Source organism: Nannobrachium achirus (assembly GCF_963921795.1).
Source record: "Nannobrachium achirus genome assembly, chromosome: 12".
Classification (NCBI taxonomy): Eukaryota; Metazoa; Chordata; class Actinopteri; order Myctophiformes; family Myctophidae; genus Nannobrachium; species Nannobrachium achirus.
Window position 1 is genome coordinate 63,815,397 of NC_137832.1, and position 9,776 is coordinate 63,825,172.

Below are 9,776 nucleotides of genomic sequence, written 5' to 3' on the forward strand. Positions count from 1 at the left end.
AAAAATAGCAGATCTACAAGCTTCCTAAGGCAATAATTTGACCAGCAGTGGTTCCTATGGAGACACAGTCTGCTTTGTTCCCTATGGAGACACAAAGAGCCTGCTTTGTTCCCTATGGATTGTTCCCTATGGAGAGAGAGTCTCCTAAAATGATTGACTCAGGATATCCATAAATTCAAGTCAGCATGGGGGGAGTAATCCATAGAAAAAGTAATTTAGGGTGTGAACTACAATATATCCCTTGTCACACAAATTATTGTGAATAGTTTTTGACATTGAACATTGGAACACTATGAATACAAATGTGTATTTGTTTGGCTATGTTCAATGCCAAACGAATACAATTAACCCATTAAAACCAGGAAAGCATAGTGTATTTTCTTTTCACTATTACTAAATGTTGCCTTTTTTTCTCCTGTCATTTCAGAACACAACTTCTGGCAGGCTGTGGCAGGTAGTAAGTAAAGAACACGGTGGGTGAGCTATCTGATTCCCGCTGCAGCTGCTTGTTTAAGGAGGCTACATGCTACGTGCTACCACACCGTGGGTCGTCATTCGCTGCGTGTCTCGTTTCACATCGCTTGCAGCGCGTCGTTTGCGAGTCGTATATTTGCAGGGTTGTGCATTTGTCATGACTGCGCGGGCGGGGTGGCGGCCATCATTAACGTCAGTCCACATCACATGCAAACTCAGTCTAGGCCCAGTCTGTGATGTGGAGGGATGTGATGCGGGTCGTCATTCACGTCGTGTCTCGTGTTGTTTCACCAGACACAGATCCGCGTCGAGTTGTGTTTGGATGGATGGATCAATGGATGGATGGATGGATGGATTGGTAGCATGTAGCCCTCTTAATACTGTGATTACAGCCATCTATGCTGTTAGGGCGGTGGTTTTCAACCAGTGGTCCGGGGACCACCAGTGGTCCTTGAGGGGGTTCCAGGTGGTCCCCAGCTAAATGGAGAGTTTGTAACCAAATGGACCCTTGTAGAGGTTTAAGTCTTTCCATTTGGTTTCATGTTATGCTCTCAAGTGTTATATTATTAAACACCAATTGAATTTAGGCTCTACAATGAGAGAATGTAGAAGAATTGCTATTTTGATCAACGGTTATCAACGCTTATCTAAATGATAACATTATCTGGGTCTGAGAGGCTAAATGTCATCAAATGCTGGCCCGTGGCTCAAATGCTGAATACATCGATGTGAAAAAGGTTGAAAACCACTGTAGGGCAGTGCTAAACTAACAGGGAATGCAAATGATGATTCTGTCATTTGCTTCCTTGGTTAGTGTGTAATGAGTAGAGTCTACTGTTGGCCATGTTTATCTGAGGCTGTCTGGAAGAAACCTTGTCTCCATTTTTCAACCTTTTGTTAAATTAATGTCCTGTTACTGCAGTGTCGCACACTAAAGTAGAACACGTAGCCGATCTACAAGCTCTCAGCGCATAGATCGGCATATATTTCTGAACAATTTGGTAAATTGTAAGTGTCTGTTTTCGTAAATATTGAACGGATTAAGTGTTAAAAGCTTGTGTTCAAATGGATTGAATATAATTCTTTAGTTCACAAGTTCTTTTTTATTTTAAGTAAGTTTTGGACATACAAGGTTTCTAACCCACCCCAGCCTTTAATTTCTGCCCCTTTCTCTTCTTTATCCTTTGTTTAATAAATACATCTCCTTGTGTCTTGAGGTTCTAAAAAAAAAAAGAAAAGTATATATATTTTATTGATATTTTCTTTCTTCTTTCTTACCTTGCAACTTGTATTGCACCAGTTCTTCACCAGTAGGTTTTGTGTACATATGGATCCAAATGGACCCTCCATGGGTCCATTTGGTTCCATTTGTCATACTGACAGGGACAGTATACTTATACTAGGTTGTGTAATATAATGACAGGGACAGTATATGTATACTAGGTTGTTTATATTATACAACCTAGTATACGTATACTGATCCCTGTCACTATATTAGTGATACTATATTATACACATACTGTGACGGTGTACAGTATCTGTAAACTAGGTTTTATAATATAGTGACAGGGACAGTATACATTATACTAATATAGCGATAGGGTACAGTATACGTATACTAGGTTTTATAATGGCACTATTAATAGTTTCATGGCGTCAGTTGCGTTGCGTCATTTTAGCGGGTGGCGGGCCAGCGCTGCACGTCGGTTCGTTCGCGTTCGTTGCCCGTCACTCGTGAAGACTGGAGACTAAAGGTAAGTGATTGCGCGGGCGGGGTGGCGGCCATCATTAACGTCAGTCCACATCACATGCGAACTAAGTCTAGGCCCAGTCTGTGATGTGGAGTGATGTGATGCTGGTCGTCACTCACGTCATGTCTTGTGTCGTTTCACAGGACTAGAATAATAGATTATAGAAGACAAATCACGGTACGCCGCGGGCGTATCGTGATCGACAAATCATGATACGCCGCGGGCGTATCGTGATTTGTGTCTTTTATAATCATGATTTGATAATATCTTCCCGATTGCGGCTCTTATGCGTGTCGTCAATCACGACTTGTCTTGTGTCGTTTCACAGGACTAGAATAATAGATTATAAACAAACAAATCGCGATACGCTGCAGGCGTATCGTGATTTGTCTTTTATAATCATGATTTGATAATTTCTTCCCGTTTGCGGCTCTTGCGTCTTTCAGGCTAGGTGATTAGGTCAGAACAGGAAGTGATGTAAGGCCGCTCATGCTCAAAGGAAAACCAAGTGATCAAATGATCACTTAGTTTTTCTCTGCTGTTGTATGTCATAGTATCATTCATAGTATGTTGTGTATTAATATCATCCATAGTATGTTGTGCATGTCATTCACAAGTTGATTTATTGCGGTTAAAGCTTCATCACGTCAGTCCACATCACATACAGTATGCGATGTGCATTTATGTGAGTTGTAAGTTGCGTTGCGTCATTTTAGCGGGTGGCGGGCCAGCGCGTCATGTCGGTTCGTGTCGTTCGCGTTCGTTGCCCGTCACTCGTGAAGACTAAAGGTAGGTCCCATGTGATTGCGCGGTGGTGGCGGCCATCATTAACGTCAGTCCACATCACATGCGAACTCAGTCTAGGCCCAGTCTGTGATGTGGAGTGATGTGATGCGTGTCGTCACTCACGTCGTGTCTTGTGTCGTTTCACAGGACTAGAATAATGGATTAAAAAAGACAAATCATGATACACTGCGGGCGTATCGTGATTTGTGTCTTTTATAATCATGATTTGATCATTTCTTCCCGATTGCAGCTCTTATGCGCGTCGTCACTCACGTCGTCATTTGATGTATTTTAGATTACTATTTCTATGCATTTAATGTATTGCCTCGTTGATGTCCTTGCTTATTGTTAATCGCTCTGGATTAAGAGCGTCTGCTAAATGCCTAAATTCTCTCTGCCTAAAGAAAAGCCTGAAGACAAAGACTAAGAAACATTTTTATTACATTGTTGTTCTTGTTCATAAAGTGCTCCATGTGCTCAAAGTGAAAAGTGCAGCAGCAAACGTTTAGGTCATAGGACCACGGTCAGTGCTATGACACCAAATATAATATGCGGGGAAAGCTTCATCACGCCAGTCCACATCACATGCGAACGTATTCTAGGCCCATTATGTGATGTGGGTTGATGTGTCGGCATTGTTTCACATTTGCGAAAGAGCTTCGGTCCGCATCACATACAAACATAGGGATTATGGCTAGGGAGGTTAGGGGTATGTGATGTGGATTGATGTGATTTCATGTCTTGTATAATTTCGCGTTACTTGCGATGCGTAGTGTGATTTGCGTTGTCTCTTATCATTTCACGTCACGTGCGTTGCGTCGTCCGCGGGGAAAGGTCGTCACGTCAGTTCACATCACATATTGTCCATATGCGGCCAGTGTGTGATGTGCATTGATGTGATTTATGCATTATTTGTGGCTAAAGCTTCATAATCCACGGCGGTCAGTAGGCGAGGCACTGATGATGGCCCTACGAGCTAAACATTTGCTGCTGCACTTTTCACTTTTAGCACTTAGATCACTTTATGAGCAGAAAAATGTAATACAAATATATTTCCTAGTTTGTCTGAGGAGTAGGCTGTAAGCTCTACATATTTGTGCCTGGTAGCTGGGCATAATAGATTTGCAAGCTCACAACGAGCTTGTAAGTCCATTTTCACTTTGACAAATTGTTTCTAATTTATTGCTCAATTTGTTTTGTTTAACTTATCCATGAAATGGCACGTTCTATTTGTGCTTGCTTCTTGTATGTAATTTGAATTAATTTTAATTGTAAAGAGAAGATTAAAATAGATTTGCAAGCTCACAACAAGCTTGCACATCTATTTTCACTTATTTAAGCAATACATTAGATTTCTTTAAAGTTTTTTTTTTTTTACTTCATTAAATGGAACATGTTCCATGTGTGCTGCATGTATGTAATTTTATTTATTTGAATAATACCATTTGACCCCCAGAGGAATATTCACTTATGGATCTGAAATGAACAATAAACAAACCATGGCAAAAACACACTCTGACGTAAACATCAGTCTCGTAACATTTTAAATGGAGATAAAAAAGACGTGACTATTCCCTGGGACTTAGTGAAAACAGCAGATCTACAAGCTTACCTGGTAGATCTTCGGTTTTCAATATTCAAATTTTCATTATTTTCTATGGAATTTCTTGGATTATGTTCAAAATAAATGTAGAAAAAGAGAATGAATCTGTATTATTTGTCTTTTGAAATACTGGTAAAAAAATATATAGCCTATATATATTTTGGGAAAAAGAAGCCTTAAGAAAACTAATATTTTATTTTTATTACATTTTTGTTCTTGTTCATAAAGTGCTCCAAGTGCTCAAAGTGAAAAGTGCAGCAGCAAACGTTTAGGTCATAGGACCACGGTCAGTGCTAAGACAACAAATATAATATGCGGGGAAAGCTTCATCACGCCAGTCCACATCACATGCGAACGTACTCTAGGCCCAGTATGTGATGTGGGTTGATGTGTCGGCGTCGTTTCACATTTGCGAATGAGCTTCGGTCCGCATCACATACAAACATAGGGATTATGGCTAGGGAGGTTAGGGGTATGTGATGTGGATTGATGTGATTTCATGTCTTGTATAATTTTGCGTTACTTGCGATGCGTAGTGTGATTTGCGTTGTCTCTTATCATTTCACGTCACGTGCGTTGCGTTGTCCACGGGGAAAGGTCGTCACGTCAGTTCACATCACATATTGTCCATATGCGGCCAGTGTGTGATGTGCATTGATGTGATTTATGCATTATTTGCAGCTAAAGCTTCATAATCCACGGCGGTCAGTAGGCGAGGCACTGACGATGGCCCTACAAGCTAAACATTTGCTGCTGCACTTTTCACTTTTAGCACTTAGATCACTTTATGAGCAGCAAAATGTAATACAAATATATTTCCTATTTTGTCTAAGGAGTAGGCTGTAAGCTTTACATATTTGTGCCTGTTAGCTGGGCATAATAGATTTGCAAGCTCACAACGAGCTTGTTAAGTCCATTTTCACTTTGACAAATAGTTTCTAATTTATTGCTTAATCTGTTTTGTTTAACTTATTCATGAAATGGCACGTTCTGCTGCTTGTTTGTGATTTGAATTAATTTTAATTGTAAAGAGAAGATTAAAATAGATTTGCAAGCTCACAACAGGCTTGCACATATATTTTCACTTATTTAAGCAATACATTATTATTATTATTATTTTACTTTATTAAATGGAACATGTTCCATTTGTGTTGCATGTATGTAATTTAATTAATTTGAATAATACCATTTGACCCCCAGAGAAATATTCACTTATGGATCTGAAATGAACAATAAACAAACCATGGCAAAAACACACTGACGTAAACATCAGTCTCATAACGTTTTAAATGGAGATCAAAAAGACGTGACTATTCCCTGGGATCTAGTAAAAACAGCAGATCTACAAGCTTAGCTGGTAGATCTGCTTTTTTCAATATTCTAATTTTCATTATTTGCTATGGAATTTCTTGGATTATGTTCAAAATAAAAGTAGAAAAAGAAGAGAAATCTGTAAATGTTGTTTGTCTTTTGAAATAATGGTAAAACAAATATTTGGAAAAAGAAAAGCCTTAAGAAAACTAAGATTTAATTTTTATTACATTTTTGTTCTATGTTCATAAAGTGCTCCATGTGCTCAAAGTGAAAAGTGCAGCAGCAAACGTTTAGGTCATAGGACCACGGTCAGTGATGTGACATCAAATATAATGTGCGGGGAAAGCTTCATCACGCCAGTCCACATCACATGCGAACGTATTCTAGGCCCAGTATGTGATGTGGGTTGATGTGTCGGCGTCGTTTCACATTTGCGAATGAGCTTCGGTCCGCATCACATACAAACATTGCGTTAGGGTTAGGGGTATGTGATGTGGATTGATGTGATTTCATATCTTGTATTATTCCGCGTTACTTGCGATGCGTAGTGTGATTTGCGTTGTCTCTTATCATTTCACGTCACTTGCGTTGCGGCCTCCGCGGGGAAAGGTCGTCACGTCAGTTCACATCACATATTGTCCATATGCGGCCAGTGTGTGATGTGCATTGATGTGATTTATGCATTATTTGTGGCTAAAGCTTCATAATCCACGGCGGTCAGTAGGCGAGGCACTGACGATGGCCCTACGAGCTAAACATTTGCTGCTGCACTTTTCACTTTTAGCACTTAAATCACTTTATGAGCAGCAAAATGCAATACAAATATATTTCCTAGTTTGTCTAAGGAGTAGGCTGTAAGCTCTACATATTTGTGCCTGGTAGCTGGGCATAATAGATTTGCAAGCTCACAACAAGCTTGTAAGTCCATTTTCACTTTGACAAATTGTTTCTAATTTATTGCTTAATTCGTTTTGTTTAACTTATTCATGAAATGGCACGTTCCATTTGTGCTTGCTACTTGTATGTGATTTGAATTAAAAGTTTTTTAATTGTAAAGAGAAGATTAAAATAGATTTGCAAGCTCACAACAAGCTTGCACATCTATTTTCACTTATTTAAGCAATAAATTAGATTTATTTTTTAAAGTTTTTTTTTTTTTTTACTTCATTAAATGGACCATGTTCCATTTGTGCTGCATGTATGTAATTTAATTAATTAATAATACCATTTGACCCCCGGAGGAATATTCACTTATGGATCTGAAATGAACAATAAACAAACCATGGCAAAAACACACTCTGACGTAAACATCAGTCTCATAACGTTTTAAATGGAGATCAAAAAGACATGTGACTATTCCCTGGGACCTTGTGAAAACAGCAGATCTACAAGCTTACTTGGTAGATCTTCGGTTTTCAATATTCTAATTTTCATTATTTTGTATGGAATTTCTTGGATTATGTTCAAAATAAATGTAGAAAAAGAAGAGAATAAATCTGTAAATGTTATTTGTCTTTTGAAATAATGGTAATAAATATCTATTTGGGGGGGAAAAGCCTCAAGAAAACTAAGATTTTATTTTTATTACATTTTTGTTCATGTTCATAAAGTGCTCCATGTGCTCAAAGTGAAAAGTGCAGCAGCAAACGTTTAGGTCATAGGACCACGGTCAGTGCTATGACATCAAATATAATATGCGGGGAAAGCTTCATCACGCCAGTCCACATCACATGCGAACCTACTCTAGGCCCAGTATGTGATGTGGGTTGATGTGTCGGCGTCGTTTCACATTTGCGAATGAGCTTTGGTCCGCATCACATACAAACATAGGGTTAGGGCTAGGGAGGTTAGAGGTATGTGATGTGGATTGATGTGATTTCATGTCTTGTATAATTTTGCGTTACTTGCGATGCGTAGTGTGATTTGCGTTGTCTCTTATCATTTAACGTCACTTGCGATGCGTCGTCTGCGGGGAAAGGTCGTCACGTCAGTTCACATCACATATTGTCCATATGCGGCCAGTGTGTGATGTGCATTGATGTGATTTATGCATTATTTGCGGCTAAAGCTTCATAATCCACGGCGGTCAGTAGGCGAGGCACTGACGATGGCCCTACGAGCTAAATGTTTGCTGCTGCACTTTTCACTTTTAGCACTTGGAGCACTTTATGAGCACCAACACAATGTAATAAAAATATATTTCCTATTTTGTCTAAGGAGTAGGCTGTAAACTCTACATATTTGTTCCTGGTAGCTGGTCATAATAGATTTGCAAGTTCACAACAAGCTTGTAAGTCCATTTTCGTTTTGACAAATTGTTTCTAATTTATTGCTTAATTTTTTTGTTTAACTTATTCATGAAATGGCAAGTTGTATTTGTGCTTGCTTCTTGTATGTCATTTGAATTGTAAAGAGAAGATTAAAATAGATTTTCAAGCTCACAACAAGCTTGCACATCTATTTTCTCTTATTTAATGCTATCTTTTTTAAAGTTTTGTTTTTTTACTTAATTAAATGGAACATGTTCCATTTGTGCTGCATGTATGTAATTTAATTAATTAATAATACCGTTTGACCCCCGGAGGAATATTCACTAATGGATCTGAAATGAACAATAAACAAACCCTGGCAAAAACACACTCTGACATAAACATCAGTCTCATAACGTTTTAAATGGAGACCAAAAAGACGTGACTATTCCCTGGGATCTAGTGAAAACAGCAGATCTACAAGCTTAGCTGGTAGATCTGCTGTTTTCAATATTCTAATTTTCATTATTTTCTATGGAATTTCTTGTATTATGTTCAAAATAAAAGTAGAAAAAAGAGAAATCTGTAAATGTTTGTCTTCTGAAATAATGGTAAAAAAAATATTTGGAAAAAGAAAAGCCTCAAGAAAACTAAGATTTTATTTTTATTACATTTTTGTTCATGTTCATAAAGTGCTCCAAGTGCTCAAAGTGAAAAGTGCAGCAGCAAACGTTTAGGTCATAGGACCACGGTCAGTGCTATGACACCAAATATAATATGCGGGGAAAGCTTCATCACGCCAGTCCACATCACATGCGAACGTATACTAGGCCCAGTATGTGATGTAGATTGATGTGTCGGCGTCGTTTCACATTTGCAAATGAGCTTTGGTCCGCATCACATACAAACATAGGGTTATGGCTAGGGAGGTTAGGGGTATGTGATGTGGATTGATGTGATTTCATGTCTTGTATAATTTCGCGTTACTTGCGATGCGTAGTGTGATTTGCGTTGTCTCTTATCATTCAATGTCACTTGCGATGCGTCGTCTGCGGAGAAAGCTCGTCACGTCGGTTCACATCACATTCACATATTGTCCATATGCGGCCAGTGTGTGATGTGCATTGATGTGATTTATGCATTATTTGTGGCTAAAGCTTCATAATCCACGGCGGTCAGTAGGCGAGGCACTGACGATGGCCCTACGAGCTAAATGTTTGCTGCTGCACTTTTCACTTTTAGCACTTAGATCACTTTATGAGCACCAACACAATGTAATAAAATATATATTTTCTATTTTGTCTAAGGAGTAGGCTGTAAACTCTACATATTTGTTCCTGGTAGCTGGTCATAATAGATTTGCAAGCTCACAACAAGTTTGTAAGTCCATTTTCGCTTTGACAAATTGTTTCTAATTTATTGCTTAATTGTTTTGTTTAACTTATTCATGAAATGGCAAGTTCTATTTGTGCTTGCTTCTTGTACGTCATTTGAATTAATGTTAATGGTAAAGAGAAGATTAAAATAGATTTGCAAGTTCACAACGAGTTGTACATCTTTTCTCTTTAAGCAATAAATTGGATTTCCTTTTAAATTCAT